The 20,110-nt window shown below is 40.9% G+C and overlaps 1 non-coding gene across 1 annotated transcript; it reads left to right on the top strand.

The window, feature by feature from the left end:
• The first annotated feature begins 17,928 nt into the window (after positions 1-17,928).
• LOC116530973 lies at positions 17,929-18,035 on the top strand. Its single transcript, XR_004260198.1, has one exon. It is a non-coding gene; the product is annotated as a U6 spliceosomal RNA (small nuclear RNA).
• The last annotated feature ends 2,075 nt before the right edge of the window (positions 18,036-20,110 follow it).

Genomic DNA, 20,110 nt, shown 5'->3' on the forward strand with positions numbered 1-20,110 from the left:
GGAGTGATGCTGGGTCGTGTTTCAGGGGAGAACGTGGTGTGCCCTGGCCATCTTGACCAGGAGGAAATGAAAGCCTTATCGTTCCACGTCTTCTCTACGACCTCCCTTTACTGGGACGTTAGACGAGCCTAAAGGCTGGAAGTCTTATTTGCGAACTCGTGGTGAAGTTGTAAAGTGAATACTGAACAGGCGGAGTGCTTCTGTTTTCTGTGCTAAAGTAACACACAGCTATTGCCCCAGCAAAGAGCAAATGGGTGCATTCTAAAATACAGAAATGTGCTGACTGAGTGTTGCTTTGACCCACTCAGCCCTCAGTGTTCTGTTGCTTTTTTGGGATAACAGCACTCCAATTTCCTGTTAGAAATGATGCTTCCTGTTCCTCCATGAGGTAGGGCTTAGAAGACCTGTCAACCAAAGTGCCCGCTACTCACACAGGTCAGGGTTGAGCATGAGACTCCAGGTAGTCAGTTACATTCTCTCCTGGGAAGTTTTTTTTTTTTTTTTTTTTTTGAGACAGAGTCTCACTCTGTCACCCAGGCTGGAGTGCAGTGGCGCAATGATAGCTCACTGTAGCCTCAAACGCCTGGGCTCAAGCAAACCCTCCTGCCTTCGCTTCCTGAGTAGCTAACACGTGCCACCACGCCTGGCTAATTTTTTAATCTGTTATAGAGATGGAGCCTTGCTATGTTGCCCAGGCTGGTCTTGAACTCCTGGCCTCAAGTCATCCTCCTGTTTCGTGTTCCCAAAGTGCTGGGATTACAAGTGTAAGCCACTGCACTGGATGCCTCCTGGGACTTTGAGCCTTGAGCAGAGAGATGTGAGAACAAAGAAGAAAAAAGAATGGCACTAACTAATTTCAGAGGTCATACTCTGAGAGCAGCACGGATTGGTCCCTGCTGTCAAAGACACAGATTTGCCCTGGTTCTGCCCTGTGCTGAGGATGGCTCCATGGCCTTCTTTTTTGATTCTGGGATCTGGAGTTGCCCTCAGCATTCTGGGACACTCCTCTTCTGTTTAAGTGTCAGTTCCAGTCACTTCCAACCAACTATGACTGATGCAGATAGTTTAAGGGTCTGTATCAGGCCTTACTGGAATATAACTTTTTTGGGGGTTGGTGTTATGCTAATCTGCCTCCACACCACAAAGGCTTCTTGGGATGAAGGGAAGCGCAGTGATCAGAGGAACTGGAACTCTTCATGTGTGGTAGGTTGTCAGAGATCATTTTGCATACCCTGATAGACATAGTTACAATAATAATTGGTGATTTTTGATTTTTAAATTCTGTGCCAAGCTTTGTGCTAAGGACACAATACGAATAGTGTTTCAATGCTCACCAATATCTCATGTGATTGACATGGTTCGTTATCATCCCATTTTAGAGGTGAAAGAAACTGAAACCCAAATGGGAAGTCATTCCATCAAGGTCACCTAGGAAGAGGTGGGGCTGGGATTGGAACTCAGTTCCGCCTACTGTCTTGATCTTTCCTTGACCCTTCTGATTTTTTTTTCTGCACTGATTCTCAATTTCGTCTATGTCTAATTTCAGCATTTCTCAGCCAGGAGTGATTCTTCTCCCCAGAAGGCGTATGTCAATGCCTGAAGACACTGCAGTCATCACACTAGGAGATAGAGCTGTTCCTGGCATTCTACAGGCAGAGGCCAGGGTTGCGGAAACGCATCCTATGATACCTGGGTCAGTCCCAGACAAGCGGTCCGGTCCCCAAAATATCGGTCATGCCAAGGCTGAGAATACCTGAGCTAAGCCCTTCCTCTGCACAATTTGAACCAAGAAAAGCATGTAGGGATACCTGTGCTCAAAAATCCAAGCAGGTGAAACCCGAGAGGGAAAGAATTGCTTCCCTTGTAATCATTCGTCTTCCTCGGGCTGTTCTCTTCTGTTTTCCTCTTGGTCTTGCTCTTTTGAGAAAACCACAACGGTGGTTCCCTCCTCCCCCTGCTGCCCGCCCCTTCCCTTTGCCACTTTAGAAATGTTTGTGCTGGCTTGGAGTCCTCCAGACATCGCTTATTAATAATTTCCCCTTGGCATCTGCGCCGCCTCTGTGTTAATGGCTTGAATCAGAGTGAGCCCACAGCGAGGAGGACCACCCCACGTCAGGTGCCTGCTCCTCTAAGGAGTTCAACTCTACTTTTTTTTTTTTTTTTCTGTCCAGAAAGAAGCCTAACTAGGTGAGAGGGAGCTAAGTGCTTGAAGATCACCCAACAGGGCTAAAGACACCGCAGGAGCCGTTATGATCTATCAGGTAAATAAATATGCTTTTCCGAAATTGTCTAAAGCTTTATTTATAGAAGGGGCCCAAATGGGCTGGCAGGAAGCTGCTTAAGAAGCTCTTAGCTCTCTGGCAACCCCCACGGAGTTGCATGAAACACTTTAGGGTTGTTTTCTTTGCCTTAATGATGCTGTAAGAAAAGGCAGAATGGCCCCACCCGCTGCAGGAGGGAACCTGGGGAGGCAGTCTTGTCTCCTTGTGGGGCATGAGGTAGGAGATGCCCCGCTTTTCTTAGGCCCCTTCCATCTTCCCATGCCTGGGCTGCAGCCAGGTGGGCTGTAGGAGAGGTGGGCACCTACCTGCAGCCCAGGGTGTGAGAAGATGCAACAGGCCAGAGAAACCTACTCAAACCTGCCGGGGCATGAGCTTGACTCCCAGCGGGAGGTGAGGTGCTGGATCAGAGGGTTTACTGGAGAAAGAAAGGGCCCCGGGAAGCTACTTCCCATCACCTGGGAGGGAGCATGCAACCTTCCGGCCATGCACTGGGATGGCCACCAACAGGCTCTGCCTGGCTAACTCATGCTTAAAACTGTTATAGCATAGGTTGCCAATGTGAGAAACTCACCCATCCAAACCCAAAGACTCAGAGACCCAGAGAACAGTGAAAGTGAGACTTTTAATGATGATCTTGCAAGACTGAGTATTCGATAGGCAGGCATACCCAGCACAGTTTCAACAAGCAATTTATTCCTTAGGGTGCAGGTCCCTCCACAGATCCTCACAGGCTGAGTACCATGGAGTCACAATCTTCCTGGATGTTGCCTATTGATTGTTGGGTGGGGGCTGTAGGTGTGTTTATTTATTTATTTATTTGGGTTGTCTTGCTGCGCTTTGTTGCAACCCACAATGCATTGCAATCCTAGTTAGCTTCGGGGCTCTTTACGTATTTGACCTATGACCTACGTAGCAGGAGATGCTGATAAGAACAGAGAAAATGAGCTATTTCGCAAGCTAGTACACTTTTATCTTAGACTAAACTTTCTTGGTTCAGTTGAAGGCAACTACGGGGGGGGGGAAGAGGAAGGCTGACAAGCAGGCATCAGCTATCCAAGCAGGGGCCTAGTATATCCTGTTTCTTCTGTGGTCTGCTGACCTAAGCCTACTTAAGGCACTTTGTCTTGGAAATGGACCCATGTATGCATTATTTCCTTCACCAACTCCAGAAGATTTCACATAAAAATTAAAATTTCTAACTTTAATTTTTTTTTTTTTTTTTGGTAAAAGAGAACATTTGCATTTGGTAGTGCTGGTCTGACTTAACCACATGGCAACAGCTGTCCCCTTCATCCCCTCCACTGGCTGGTGTCCTCTCCAAGTCCCCTTTGCTGAACTATCAGCTCGGACCATGGAAGAACCCATGTCTGTGGTCCCTGTCCTAGGGAAGCAGCATTTGCTTTCATCATCTTTCTAGAATAGTTAAGGAACAGAACCAAACAGAAAGGGAGGGATTTCGTGATTCTAGAGCTAGGTCAGGAGGTGATGCTGGAAGTGACAGACAGCATCGAGAAGGGCTTCTAGGGGTGCAGGGAAATGAGCTTGGACTTGAGAGTTGTGTGGGTTAGGCCAGGAGATGAAGGAGGTTGCTGGGGGAGACGATGAGGCTGGGAAAGCATAGAAGGGCAAAGGCATGCAGGTGAGCATGGGCTTGGCTCCCAGGGAAAGGGGAGGTGCTGGAGCAGAGGGTTTGTTGGAGAAAGAAAGGGAGTGTCAGCTGAAAACCAGGAGCAGTGTGTTGACCTAGTGGTCTAGGCCACATAGTCTCATAGTCACTTGTCCGTCTAGAGATGTGATGGTGATCAGAGGGGTGGCAGCGAGATGGGATACAGGAAGTGGCAGATATTCTACCAGCCTTCTTCATAGTCATGAGTCTCCCTTCAGGCCTCAAGGTAATATCAAGATTTCTGGTTCAGAACCCGGTACTCTCAACTTTAAGTAGCAATGGGGCAAGACAGAAATGATGCAGACTGCATGACTCTAAGAAACCCTGAGCCCCAAAGCCCTGGAGGTGGCCCCAGCATGAGTCATTTGAGGCTGAGGCCTCAGCCTCTTACCAGGGTCTCCTAGGTTCCAGCTTCTCACTTTCTCATCCTCTTCTGGGGTTATGCAAGGGCTTAGACTCCTGTGTATCCTGCTGCTGGGGAATTGTTCAAAAGCCAGGATCCCTGGAGAAGTGAATTTTGTCTGCCGGCTTGACCTGCCCAGGAAAGGTCCATGGGAAATTCAAGTAAGAGTGAATCAGGAGGTTCTCATGGACTCCACTGCAATCCCTGTCTTAGCGTGCTCTATAAAAACACTTAATACACATTTAAAGCTTATCTCTATTTCTTCAATTAAACATCACTCTGCTGACTCAGGAACTGAGCAGGATTTGAATATAGTCTTCTGGGATCACCCATTACGAGCCAGACTCCTCAGATCCCAGGAGCTGGGGGCAACGCCTAGATTTCCTCTTTTTGCTGCATTTTACCATTAAAAATGGCTTCCCTCTGATGTGATCACCTTCCTGCTCTTAAAACATGTGTGCATGCACACACACACACACACACACACTCACACGCCTGAGGCTTCATAGAAACAGTCATTTCTTGGCAAATCACGCATTTACAAAATGCCCATAAAATGGGAATTGCATGGGAGGGGGGCACTTGAAGTCAACAGGGAGTCACAGAAGGGGAGCTTTGTGTTTCTGGTGGGCTGTGTCACAGGATAGAGCGGATCGCGTCTTTATGCCAAGGAGAAAAACTCCTGACATAAGCTGGGATCAGGTGGGCGGCGGTACAAGGGGGGCTCACCCATCTGAGGAGGTGTTCACGATTGTGGGAAAATTCAGAGCCCTGGAAACCGCCTGACCTTAGAGATCCAGTCAACACAACCCACCTAGGGACAGGCTGGTGCAAGTCCCTTTTTTCTGTGCCTGTGTCTACAAGGAATACATGCGTGATTTCAGAGACTATTTTTGACCAGAGGGAAAATAAATTGCATGTTACAGGATTTGAACAGATTAAAAACATTACAAAAATGTTCTGCCTCTGCCTCTATTGTATTCTTACTTTATTGCTGGTGATTTCTCCTTTGACTTGCTAACAGGGATGTATTTTTTCTTGGTACTGCCATTACCTCTCCCTGCTTCTTTCCAGGTCACTAATTTTTCTGCTTAGAGTTCATTCTGTTTAGACCGATATGCTGTCTCTTTTAATGAGGTTATTTCTGGGTTATTAGCCTTCCTGTTATATGATACCTTATGTGGAGGGCCTAATTGATGTAAATCAAACACAGCTTGTGGAAGAAAAAAAAATCAAAGTCATCCTTCAGATATTTGGTGAATCTCGAGGCATCTCAGGATTTCAGCATTTAAAAGTACTTTTTCAACGAGAGGTTACATGTGGCTAATAACACAAATAAATCCTTTCTCATTCGTAAATTAGCAGGTTCAAAGAAGTGGAAATTGAAGGAGAGCATTGGCATTTGGGTTTGCTGAATAAGCTTTAGACAGAAATTAGACTGAAAAGTATCGAATGGGAGGGGTTTAATTGTATAGTTCAATAACCTTGCCAACATATTTTTATTAAGGCATTCTTACATAAGCCATTAAGCTTTAGGTTAATTTTTACAGTTATTTCTGGCTGTACTTAGCGAATAGGGATAAAGCGAAGCAAGGAAAGACTTCCCTCTCGAATTCTTATAGGTCTCATTGCCAACCACGGCTTGAGGGACTTTTGTGGTGCTTTGGTCATCAGAGGGGCCTGTTGTTATGTTCACATTAGCAAGAGGCGGATGCTGTTTTCTGATTTTGCTCCTGGACATTAGCTCTGTCACAGGAGATCTGATGTGCAGGCATATTATTTTTATCTCAAAAGAAAGAAAAATATGGTTTGCTCTCTTTTTTCCTTAAGGTCTTGTTCATTCATTATGTTCTCTGCCTGTCTCAGAGAGAAATTGCTCCATGTCTGGAAAGGTGAGGCCAGTGCTGCGCTTCCCAGAGGGAGCGCTTGGGAGACACCTTGTGTCTTTGTGGAGCAGGGGATCTGTTGGGTGGAGGGACTCTTAGTGGATGAGGGTTGTGTGGCAATGTGGAAGGTAGGTTGGGCATGGCACCCAGGGGCAGTCTTGCTACAGCGGAAGGCATGGGAGTTTTGGGATCAGACCAGGTTAATGCTAACTCGGCCCGTTCATAACCATGTGATGCTAGGGAAGGTACTTACCTGGTTAATGACAGCACCCGAAACTCAAAGATAAACCTATATGAAGTCCTCTGTGGAGGAGGCCACCAACTTAGCTCTCCTGAGATACGCACCTCGCCCTTGGTTTGGGAAAATGATCATACCTCCTGCACAGGTTTGCCCAGAGATGTAAACAAAAGCAACCTACCAACTGCCAGGCCCAGCATAAAACAGTGCGGAGTCTTGACGCTGACCCTCTCTGGGGAGGGTGCGGGAGGTCACTGCCACTGCGTGCTGTTGTCCAGCTTGGTGGCTGGTGGACACTCAGTCATGGTGGCTCCACCTCCTGTTTACACTGGTGTCCAGGCCTGCGATGGCTCTTGCCTGCGGACCGGGACAACCTGTTCACTCTGCCTGAAAAGGTGGAGGAACTTGGGAGATGCCGGAACAAGGGGAAGTGGGCCTTTCTCCCAGGGAAGAGGCTGGCTGACCCTGCCCGTCCAAGAGTCACCATTGAGCAGAGTGGCCTTGCCAGGTATGAGACGTTGCCATATGCCGGCATAACACCACACTGCGCTGTGTATGTATCAGGTATGCATTTATATGTATGTATGTTACCTCTCTCTATATAGGTATTTATATATACCTGTAAATAATTAACATAATATCTATTTAAATAAATAGGAATATATGTTATCTATATACACACATATATATGTCTATGTAAATGTTCATGTATATGTATATATGTTTGCCTCCCTCATACATAGAAAAACACCGCTACAGAATGGCACACAGCTCTAGGCTGTCGTACCTATAAACATTTCTATTCTAATATGTATTTACATATATGTTGATGACTCCATTTATATGTTACATGTTTCTTTATATAGTTAGTGATATTCCTATTTGCGTGGGCATGGATTTGTTTCTAGTTAGGTCCTTTCCCAGGCCTATGTCTGTGATGTGCTCCAGACAATAGCCTGGCTCCACTGTTTCTTCAGGTGTGGCCACGAGGGTTCCTCCCTGCCTGCCTGGAGGTGACCTGGTGACTCAGTTGTGGGCTTAGCCCATCAGAGGGTGGGGAATGCTTGGCCTCTTTCATTCTGTCTTTCTTTTATTCATTTGCTTATTTATTATTTTTTTTTTTGGGGGGGAGGGAAGTCTCATTCTGTCACTCAGGCTGGACTACAGTGGCATGATCTCAGCTTGCTGCAATCTCCGCCTCGTGGGTTCAAGTGATTCTGTATTTTTAGTGGAGACAGGGTTTCACCATGTTGGCCAGGCTCATCTTGAACTCCTGGCCTCAAGTGATCCACCTGCCGTGTCCTCCCAAAATGCTGGGATTATAGGTATGAGCCACCATGCCTGGTCCATCATTTACATTATAGTAATTTTCTACCAGAGATCTTAAATTTCAGAGAGAAAAATTCAGAATTTATGTCACTGAATCATGGAGATGGATTTGAAATTCCTCCAGCACTTGGGTTTCTCAAACCTCTTCCTAAATAATTTTGCTTATTCCATACAACATCTATGCAGTTATTCACTTGACATTTTTATTTAAATCACCCTTCTTTAAATTTTTAGAATTTAGTTTTAAAGGAAAGCATATGTCAATTTGGTACCTGGACCTTCATGGTATTTGCCATAAAGAGGGATATTTCTGGGATGGATTAAATGTCATTCCCATTGGCCTGCTCTACTGCCCACAAAGCCTGCAGTCACACTCACACACAGAATACACACACTAGAGAGAACAATGTCTATAACAACACCTACCTATCATGTACTCCCACGCAACACAAAGAGTGCCCAAGCACAAAACAGTACACAACACAGATGACGCCTAGACATGTGACACAAACACACACGGAACATATAACACACATGACATGTACTTATGCTCACACACAGCACGTGTGACAAATAATACATGTTATAGAGGACATGTACAACAAACACACCAAGCGCACACACATCAGACATTCACAGCACACTCACAAACCTATCATACACACACTCAAACCCACTGCACACACACAACACAAAGTCATACACCTCCTGCAATGCTAGCATACAACACACACAATGAACATTCTCATAGCGACATATTCATATATGTAATATTTTTTCTTAGTTAAAAACCTAGGGGTAGAAATGTTGGGTTATAGAGTATGCATGTTTTTAAATTTAGCTGTTCTGCAGAGTGGTTGTATCTATTTGTATAATCTCCAGCAGCCTATTTTAATTCCAATTGCCAATGCTTGATATTGCCAGACTTTCTAATATCATCTCATTTTGGAGGAGTGAATTGGTGTATCATTATAGTTTTAAATTGCATTTCTCTGATTAATATAAGGCCGTTTTTGTACATGGTTGCTTTGCATTTCTTTTTCTATTGGTCTGATTCTTTCTCTTTTTGAATTTTTAAACATTGTTAACATATTCTGGACCTAACTATTTCTATCCAGATACAAATGTATATGTGTCTGTGTGTATGTTGTGTGTATTGTCTTTTGTGTGTATGTGTTGTTGTAATATGTTTTTCTAGTCTATGGCTTATCTATTCATTCTTTAATGATGTCTTTGAATGTACGGACGTATTTCAAGAGTTGAAGTGCAAAAGGAACTCATGATGTGGGTTGTGCGGCACTCTGAATTTTCTCTGGTGCTCTGTGATGTATACCTGAGAAGGTGATTCAGACCAAGTGGATAGAGGAAAACCCATTGGAGGCCACTAGCTACAACAAATCGTGGAGAGAAGTTGATGGTTTGAACTGAAGATAAGGAAATAAAAGTGGAGAAAAGGAAGTATATTGAAAAGATATCTTGGAGGGAGTTCATGGAAGTGAGAAAGAAGTAGGTGACAAAAATGACTACAGGTTTATGGTTTAAGAAAATCGAATGAAACAAGTAAAAATAGCAATATATTGTGAGGAGGGAGCTGGGCGATAGTTAGAGAGGGGTGGAGGGACTTAGGAAAGACTTCTATAGTAGGGGACTTAATTTTGTCTAAATGTATGGTGGGAAGGAACCAGTGCCCACAGAAACGATAATGGATTGCATAATTTTTCCAAATTAGAGTTTCTCAACTCTGGTTGTGCATTCAAATTTCCTGGAGAACTTTGAAAAAATGTTGATGTCCAAGCTTTTATTCCTATCCCCCACAGTTTCTTTCTGGAGGGAGCCTGGGGCATGGGGTGTGTGTGTGTGTGTGTGTGTGCAACAAAAGCTCACTAGGTGACTCAAATGTGCAGCCAGGATTAAGAGCCACTGTCTTGGAAGACAGAAGAGGCTGAGATCCCAGGTGTAGGTGGATTAGTTGGTCTTAGGTGCAAGAAGAGTTGCTCACTGCAACAGGAAGGAAGAAGGGACGATGGCAACAGATGCAGAATGTTTGAAAGTTTGATGATGGAATATTAAGGAGGGCACTCATGATTGGTTTATATTTTCAGGAATCTTTACACAATGTGACCCCTATAATTCTTAGCCAAGCCAAATGAGAGATTGTTAGATAAGGCAATTTGGGGGACATAATGACTTCTTATTACCATCTTCGTATTGGTTTTACTGTGAAATTAATAATTTGCAATCAACTAGTACTAGCGTTTGGGGATACTAGGACTTCTAGATACTAAGATAGATTGATGAGGGCTACTAACATGTTTTTCTTTGGAAAATGAGGAATGGAATTTTCTGAGAATTCCACTAGAAGCTGAACATTATTGGTTGCATTTTACTTTTCCTGCTTAAAAATTTAGAAATAAACTAATTTACATTCCCACCAGCACTGTAAAAGCATTCCTAATTCTCTGCAACCTCACCAGCATCTGTTGTTTCTTGGCTTTTTAATTTTCACTGTTCTGACTGGTATGAGATAGTATCTCATTGTGGTTTTGATTTGCATTTCTCTGATAATCAGTGAGGTTGAGCTTTTATTCATATGCTTGTTGGCTGAATGTATGGCTTCTTTTGAGAAGTGTTTATTTCATTTGCCCACATTTTAATGGGGTTGTGGGCATGCTCATTGCAGCACTACTCACAATAGCAAAGACATGGAATCAACCTGATAGACTGGATAATGAAAATATGGTACATATACACCATGGAATACTATGCAGCCATAAAAGAATGAGATCATATCCTTTGCAGGAACATTGATAAAGCTAGAAGCCATCATCCTCAGATTGATGCGGGAACAGAAAACCAAACACCACATGTTCTCACTTATAAGTGAGAGCTGAACAGTAAGAACACATGGACAGTGGGAGGGGAGCAAAACACACTAGAGCCTGTTTGGAGGGTCTGGGGGGAGAGCATTAGAGTGAAGAGCTAATGCATGCTGGGCTTAATACAGCTAGTGCTCGATTTACGACCACGATTGGGACCGGCAGACCGGTTGTAACACGATTTGGTCGTAAGTTGAGTAGGCTATATGTACAGTTGAAATGGTGCACGCGGAGATGGTAGTGCTGCCGGAAGCTGGTCCACACTGTCGTATGCCCAACTGGACAACATTTGCGCTGCCAGACGCGGAACAGTCGTGGCTAGTGATTGCGGTCGTAAAGTCGAAAGGTCGTAAGTTGCATAGGTCGTAAGTCGATCAATACCTGTACCTGGGTGATGGGTTGATAGGTGCAGCAAACCACCCTGGCACTGGTTTACCTATATAACAAAGCTGCACGTCCTGCATGTGTACCCAGGAACATTTAAAAAAGATTTTTGAAACAGATTTTTTCCAGTCTTTTAAAATTATTGATCAGCATGTTGGAAAATTTGATTTGAAGAGGCCCAAACCTTGATGTTACTGATGCAAATGGCTGTAATGTTAAAGGTAGTGAGTTTCTTGAGATGCTTGTAATAGCCCCTTGCTGAGAGATTTCTCTGTCTAGGGTTCTGTAAGTTTGAGATTCCAGAGAGGATTTTGACTGGGCTTGAGGAAAAAATGGGAAGGACCTTTGCTGACCAAATATAGTGAACAGTTTGAGCATTTGCTCTTTCAAGTGTATGAACCAGCTGGCACTTACAGCCAGGACAATATCAAAATTTAATGGAAACTTAATAAACTTTCAAACCAGAGAAGTGTTTACACTACTCAGAAAGAGATGTTTGAACTGCTATGTCTGCCTGGCTATGGAAGAGAAGTGGTACTGCCATTCACTTGGGAACTATCTTTAGTAATAAATTTGGATGAGATTCCATCTGGTTTTCTTATCTATTCTTTTTATATAGTGCAATGTTGCAGGTGCAAGAGAATGTGTTTGAAGAAAAAAATGCATATGAAACTACATTAGACTGGAGTTTGCCATTTCATTCTCTTGGCAGGATAGCAGCTGCAAAATGAGTTCTTGGGGCTGAGGGAAAGGGTTCATTCTGAGGACTGCAATTAATGAGCAGGGGTTTGCCAAAAAGAGAGGATTATCAGTTAAGATTTTAAGAGTTGTATTGCTGTGTAATTAATGTGCGGTGAAATGCATAGATCTTAAATAACCAGTTTGATCAGTTTTGAAAAATGTGCACACTAGAGTGACACACATCCATACCAAGACATAGTCCATTTCCAGCCTCCAGAAAGTTCTTTCATGTCCCTTCCCAGTACATTCTTAGCCCTTCTCTCCAAAGAAAATCATAGTTCTGATTTCTGTCATCACAGATTCATAATATCTGTTTTAGAACAGTCACATAAGTGGAATCATACAATATGCATTATTTTGTCTGTCTTCTTTAGTAAGAATGATGGTTTTGAATTCTTCCATATTTTGCATGTATTAGTATCTTTTTTTAAAAAAATCACTGGGTAGCACACTTTGTGTGAAAATATCACAGTTTATTTGTCTGTTCTATTGCTGATGGATGCTTGGGTTGCTTTTCTTTTTTGTTGTTGTTGCTGCTTCTATTAACATTCTTATACAAGATTTTGGGGGACATATATTTTAATTTCTCTTAGATAAATGTCAAGGAAATGCAATCCTGGGTCATGGGGCATGTATATGTGTAATTTTATAAGAAACCGCCATAGCAGTGTCCAAACTGGCTGCGCCGTTTTGCTCTACCAGCATCTATCAGTGTAGGAGAATTCCAGGTGCTCCTCATTCTCAGCATTTGGTATGGTCACTCCTTTCAACTGTAGCCATTTTAACGTTTGAAGTGGTGTCTCATTAGAGTTTTAATGTTGATGTCCCTGATAAAACTGGCCATTCCTATATCTTTGTGAAATGTATGTTGAAATCTTTTATTCTGTCTTATTATTATGACTTCTTTATATTCTAAATATAAGCCATTTGACACATTTGACACTTTCCTTGTGTTTGGCTATCCAATTTATTTATTTATCAATATCCTGTGATAAGTGAACGTTTTTAATTTTGATGGAGTTCATTTTTTTTCTGTTAAATGATTTTTTTTTCCCCTAAGAAATCTTTGCCTGCCTTGAAGTCATAAAAATACTCTCTTATGTTTTCTTCTAGGAGCTCTGTCGTTTTAGCTTTTAGGTTTAGGTCTCCAGTTTACTTTGAATTAATTATTGTCTGTGGTGGAGGACAGGAGTAAAGATGATTATTTTTTCCATACAGATATTGAGACGTTTCAGACATTTAGACAATAGTTTTGTTGAAAAGACTATTATTGCAATAAGAATCACTTCAGTGCCTTTGTCAAATGTCTATTGACCCTATAGATTTGAATCTATTTCTAGATTCTTTACTGTGTTCCACTGATTTTTTAAGCTCTCCTTATACAAAAACCACAGTACCTTTTCTATTATTACTTTATAAAACAATCTTGAAAGCCTTTGTTCTTCTTTTTCAAATTTGCTTTGGCTCTACTACATGTATTTTTATATAAATTGTAGAAACAGCTTTTCAATTGCCTTTTTAAAAAGGCTTCTTGGATTTTGCTTGGCATAGAATTGAATCAATAGATCAATTTGGGAAGAAATGACATCTTGGAAGTATTGAGAATTTCAGTTCATGAAGTAGGTACAGATCTTTATTTAGATATTTTAAAATTTCTCTTAGAGATTATATGTTGTTTTTCATGTAAATTTCTTGTACATCTATTGCTAAATTTATCTCTAAGTATTTTATGTCTATTGAGTATGATTTTTTAAATTGTATAATCTAATTTTTTATTGCTATTACATAGAAACATAATTTATTTTGATTATTTACAGTGTATATTGTGACATTGTTAAATTCATGATTAGTTCAGGTGGTATTTATCTTTTCGTAATTTGCTTAGGATTTTCTTTCTATATAAAAATGAGTGGGACTTTCAGCACAATGAGAGAAAACCTCCTTGCCTTTCTTCTGATTAGCTGAAAATCTGATCAGTTGTCTAAGTTGAAGTTTCTGATGTTGAATATGTGTTTGTGTTTTTTCTTGGTCAATCTTGATAGAAGCATATAAGTTTTATTTACCATTTCAAAGAAATAATCTAGTTTATTGATTACCTTTGATATCTTTATTATTTCCTTCCTTCCTATTAATTTTTATTTAATTTGTCTTTCTTTTTCTAGCCTTTGAGGTTGGAAGATTAGATTTTTTTATTTTAAATCCTTTCCATTTTTCTAATATAAGCAATTAAAGGTATAAAATTACTTCAAGTACTACCTTATATATATCTCATAACTTTTAAAATATTATGTATTTATTACTGTTTCATCTAAAATATTTTAAAATTTACCTTGCACTTTTTTTTATTCATGGAATATTTGGAAGATTTTATTTAACTTTCCAACACAGTAGTGTTTTAGAAAACATATTTTATATTTGTTAACTGCTATTTTAACTCTATTTAATTTCATCATAGAGAAAATACAATACTATTTCAACACATAACACTTATTGTGTCTTCTTTAATTTCTTTTTTTTTTCTTTTTTTTTTTTGAGACGGAGTTTTGCTCTTGTTTCCCAGGCTGGAGTGCAATGGCGTGATCTCGGCTCACCGCAACCTCCGCCTCCTGGGTTCAGGCAATTCTCCTGCCTCAGCCTCCTGAGTAGCTGGGATTACAGGCACGCACCACCATGCCCAGCTGATTTTTTGTATTTTTAGTAGAGACAGGGTTTCACCATGTTGACCAGGATGGTCTTGATCTCTTGACCTCGTGATCCACCCGCCTCGGCCTCCCAAAGTGCTGGGATTACAGGCGTGAGCCACCGCGTCCGACGTCTTCTGTAATTTCTTAAAAGATGGTTTGTCTTGGTGAATGTTCCATGTGTACTTGAAATAAATATGTATGTTTCTCTTGGATATATACAGCTCAATAAGGTTAAATTGTTTGATAATATTCAGATATTCTTTTGCCTTACAGTTGTTTTGTCTATTTGTTTTATTAAGTACTGGAGCAAGAATAAAGTCTTCAGTTGCAATCTTAAATTTGTCTATTTCTTCCAGTAGTTTTGTTAAATTTGCCTAATGTATTTTTTTTTTTTTTTTTGAGACGGAATTTCGCTCTTGTTACCCAGGCTGGAGTGCAATGGCATGATCTCGGCTCACCACAACCTCTGCTTCCTGGGTTCAAGCAATTCTCCTGCCTCAGCCTCCCGAGTAGCTGGGACTACAGGCGTGCACCACCATGCCCAGCTAATTTTTTGTATTTTTAGTAGAGACAGGGTTTCACCATGTTGACCAGGATGGTCTCGATCTCTTGACCTCGTGATCCACCTGTCTCGGCCTCCCAAAGTGCTGGGATTATAGGCGTGAGCCACCACGCCTGGCCCTGCCTAATGTATTTTAAATAACTGTTTATATGTTGATTCATTTAGGCTTGTTATACCTTCTTGATTAATTGATATTTTATCAGTATAAAATGCCCCTCTTTATTTATGAATAGTCTTTGTCTTGAAGTCTGCTTATAATATAGTTGTATTCTCTTTTTCATGCATATTGTTTACATGCCTTTTTACCTCCTTTTACTTTTTACTTACCTATGTCTTTATATTTAAAGAGTATTTCTTGTAGACACACTTACCATATTATTTCTTATTATGTTTTAAATATAACATTAATAACATTTCATATTATTATTGGCATGGTTGGCTTTAAGTCTACCATTATATTTATTTTCTATTTGCTTATTGCTCCCTTTTTCCATTTGCGGGCTGAAATTTCCCCCATTTTATTTTTTTCCCTCTATTTGTTTTGGTCAAAATGTCTTTGTTAGTTTTAGCAGCTTAGTGTACTTTCCGTAATCACTATCTCATTCTCACTATTATTGTCATACATTTTACTTCTACATGTGTTAAAATGCCACAGTACGATGTTACTGTCTTTCTTCTAATAATCAAATGTAGTTTAAGGAATTAAGAAATCAGGAAATATATTTTCTATTTAATCCATATATTTGCCATTTCTAGGTCTTTTATTCCTTCATGTAGATTCTATTCCTTCATGTTGTGATCTCCTATCAGTTCCTTTCAGCCTGAAGAAGTATCTTAAACATTTCTGTGTAGCAGATCAACTTGTGATTATTCTCTTCGTTTTGGTCATCTAAAGAGTCTTTATTTTTCTTTCCATTTTGAGGGGTATTTCCACTGGATATATGCTTCTAGGTTGACAGGATTTTCTTTCAGCTTTTTAAAGGTGTTGCTCCATTATCTCTGGCTTGCAATATCTCTGCTAGGGGATAAAGTTATTATTTTTATCTTTGTTTTTCTATAAGTAAGAGTCATTTCCCCCTCTGTGTGTTAGTCCATTTTGTGTTACTGTAAAGGAATACCTGAAGCTGGGTAATTTAGAAAGAAAAGAGGTTAATTTGGCTCATGAATCTGGCGGCTGAAAAGTTCAAGATTGAACATCTGTATCTGATGAGGGCCTCAGGCTGCTTCCATTCCTGGCAGAAGATAGAGGGGAGCCATTGTGTGCCAAGATCATGTGGAGAGAGGGGAAGCAAGGGATAGAACAGGTGCCAGGCTCTGTTTAACAACCAGTTCTTTAAGGACATATTAGAGGTAGAACTCACTCACTTTGAGAAAGGGCACTAATCCATCCATGAAGAATTTGCTCCCATGACCCAAACACCTCCCATTAGCCCCACCTCTAAGATTGGGAATCAAATTTCAACATGAGATTTGGAAGAAACAGACATCTGAACCATTGCACTCCGGTTCCCTTAATATTTTTCCTCTTCATCATGAATTTACAGCAATTAGAATATAATGTTTATGAGCGCCGGGCGCGGTGGCTCACACCTGTAATCCCAGCACTTTGGGAGGCCGAGGCAGGTGGATCACGAGGTCAAGAGATCTAGACCATCCTGGTCAACATGGTGAAACCCCATCTCTACTAAAAATACAAAAAATTAGCTGGGCATGGTGGTGCGTGCCTGTAATCCCAGCAACTCAGGAGGCTGAGGCAGGAGAGTTGCCTGAACCCAGGAGGCGGAGGTTGCGGTGAGCCGAGATCACGCCATTGCACTCCAGCCTGGGTAACAAGAGCGAAACTCCGTCTGAAAAAAAAAAAAAAAGAATATAATGTTTATTGGTGTGATTTACTTTGATTTTCTCCTCCTGAAAGATCATTGAGCTCTTGGCCCTGAGGTTTTATATATTTTGACTCAATATGAGATATTTTCAGTCATTATTTCCTAAGATATTTTTATCTGTACCCTATTTCTCTCATCTTCTTTTGGGATTTATGTTTCACTTATTTTAGAATACTTGATATTGAGTTTCAGGTTACAGAAGCTCTTTTCATTTCTTATGACAACATGCCCCATACCCAATGTAATTATTGGAGAAAATTCAATGTTTGCATAGTACATAATAGTATGATTGTGTAGTAATTTACTTATTATAATAAGCTTCCACCATAGATCCCCCAAATCTCACCTCCTGGTATTCCCACTCGTATGGAATCTCTTCCTCTTGAGTGGGGGCTGGATCTAGCAATTTGCTTCTCATGAGTAGAACACAGAAAAATGAATGGAAAATCACTTCTGTGATTAGGTTATGAAACACTGCCTGCAGTCTCTTGCATTCTCTCGTCTTGCTCATTATGATGATGGGAGCTGCAATATGGAGAGGCCCACATAGCAATAAACTGAGGGAAGACTCTTAAAACAGCCAGAGAGGAACTGAGACCCTTGGAACTGAATCCTACCAACAACCACGTAAATGAGCTTGAATGTAGATTCTTCTTCAGCTGAACCTTCAGAAGAAACCCCAGCCTCAGCTGTCACCTGAGAGCAGTTTTGTGAGAGACCCCAGTTTAGAGGATCTAGAGGAACCACACCCAGATATCACATACATTGTGATATAATAAATGCTGTTTTACTGAGTCATTACATTTTGGAGTCATTTGTTACACAGCAATAGATAACAAATGCATGTTTTCTATCTACTATTTTCGGACATGCCTCCTTCCTCTTTTATTTGCTGTTGTAAGTAATGCTGCACTGAATAGCCTGGAGAATATAGCTTCATCTTCAGGAATTTATTTACACAAGTGGCATTGGTAAGTCAAAATGTCTGAGCAGGGCTCAGTTTGGTCGTGCATATAACAAAAGTTTGGAATAAAACGAAGAGGATTAACATGGCCTCTACACAAAGAGAACATACAAATTCATGAAGTGCTCCGTATTTTTTTTTTTTTTACAAAGGCTTACAAGCCATTCAATGGATGAAGGATAGTGTTTTCAACAAGTGGTGTTCTGTATCTTGATTGCAGTAATAAATATTAATACATGAACCTACACATGGGATTAAATGGTATAGAGCTACACACACACACACACACACACACACACACCAGCGAACACAAGTAAAACTGGGGACATCTGAATGGGGGTGCTGAGTTGTGTCAGTGTCAGTATATTAGGTTGTGATATTACACTGTAGTTTACAAGATGCTATCATTGGGGGAAACTAGGAAAAGAGTGTATATGATCTATGATCACTCTGTATTATTCTTTCCAACTAAATGTGAATCTATAATCATCTCAATAAGTATTGTAACTTTTAAATGGGATGCACATTTTTATTATTCATTTATTTATTGTTTATTTATTTTTCTTGATTATAGAGATGGCAGATCTCACTGTGTTTCCCAGGCTGGTCTGGAATTCCTGGGCTCAAGCAATCTTCCCGCATCAGGCTCCCAAAGTGCTGGGATTTCAGACATGAGCCACCAAGCCAGGCCAAGATGAGTATTTTTATAATTTCAAAATACATGAACACATTTTACCCAAGGAAGAGCACAATTTATAATTCTACTCACTGTAAGAATGAGCATGCTCACTATTGTGGCTTTATTGATTTTTGGCCCATTATGACAGGGAATTATGTGAAACCAACAATAAGGAGGAGAAGTGAGCTTTTTAAGTATTATTTTTAAGAGGCAGGGTATTTCTCTATTGCCCGGACTGGAATGCAGTGGGTTGATCATAGCTGACTGTAGCCTTGAAGTCCTGGGCTGAAGCAATCCTCCTGTCTTAGCCTCCCAAGTAGCTAGGCCTACAGGTCTGCTCTACTACACCTGGCCAATTTTTAAATTCTTTTTGTCAGGGTGGGATTCCACTTCGTAGCTCAGGCTAGTCTTGAACTCCTAGCCTGAATTGATCCTCCCATCTTGGACTTACAAAGAACTGAGATTATACGTGTGAATCACTGTGCCCTGCCCATTGTTTTATGCTGATAAAAAATTTGCTTAACCAAGAATACATAAGAATACATAATATAAGAACCACAAAATTCTAGTATAATTTATGAGCTCTTAATTCCTTGTGCAATGTGGCACAAACTTATATCAAGTAAAACTACATGACAGGCTGGGTACGGTGGCTTATGCCTGTAATCCCAGCACTTTGGGAGGCCAAGGCGGGTGGATCACCTGAGGTCGGGAGTTTGAGACCAGCCTGGCCAACATGGCGAAACCCTGTCTCTACTAAAAATACAAAAAAAATTAGCCAGGCCTGATGGTACATGCCTGTAATCCCAGCTATTGGAGAGGCTGAGGCAGGAAAATCACTTGAACCTGGGAGGCAGAGGCTGCAGTGAGCTGAGATCGTACCATGCACTCCAGCCTGGGCGACAGAGTAAGACTCCATCTCAAAACAAACAACAAAAGCAACAATACCGTAAGCTACATGACAATAATGTGGCATTCTCCTCTCAGAATACTGAACAGATCAGGCAAATAATAAAAACAGAGACAATTTTAAAACATTACAGACAAGGCTGATTCTCTAAATCTAAATCTACATATATCTATCTGTGTCTATATAGTTATATCAAATAACAAAACTAAGCAGTCTTCAACATCCATGGGATATTGAGAATTATACTCACAGAGACACCCACGCACATGGCTTTAAAAATCCTAAAGAATATAACGAATTTGAAATTGCTTGACCCCAATATAGCAGAATTAGAAAAAAGAAAGATCTGAGGCAAAAAATTTAACCCAATTGTAATTTAAAGATACATTCTAAATACTTGTGAATTAATGAGGAAAACAAAACTGAATATTTTCCTCATTTATAAAGTCTAAACATTGAAGCTAAATGATGGAAACATTCCATGGAAGAGGCTAGAAAATTAATATGACATTAAAAAAAAAAAAAAACAACCAGTGGTGAACTGCAAAACTGGAGGCAAATTACACCTCTTGCTGGCGTCCAAGCTCTCCTAGCTCTTAGCATCACCAAGCTTCCACACTGAC

This window comes from Sapajus apella, unplaced genomic scaffold, assembly GCF_009761245.1.
Source record: "Sapajus apella isolate SASKATOON/1434 unplaced genomic scaffold, GSC_monkey_1.0 scaffold68, whole genome shotgun sequence".
Classification (NCBI taxonomy): domain Eukaryota; kingdom Metazoa; phylum Chordata; class Mammalia; order Primates; family Cebidae; genus Sapajus; species Sapajus apella.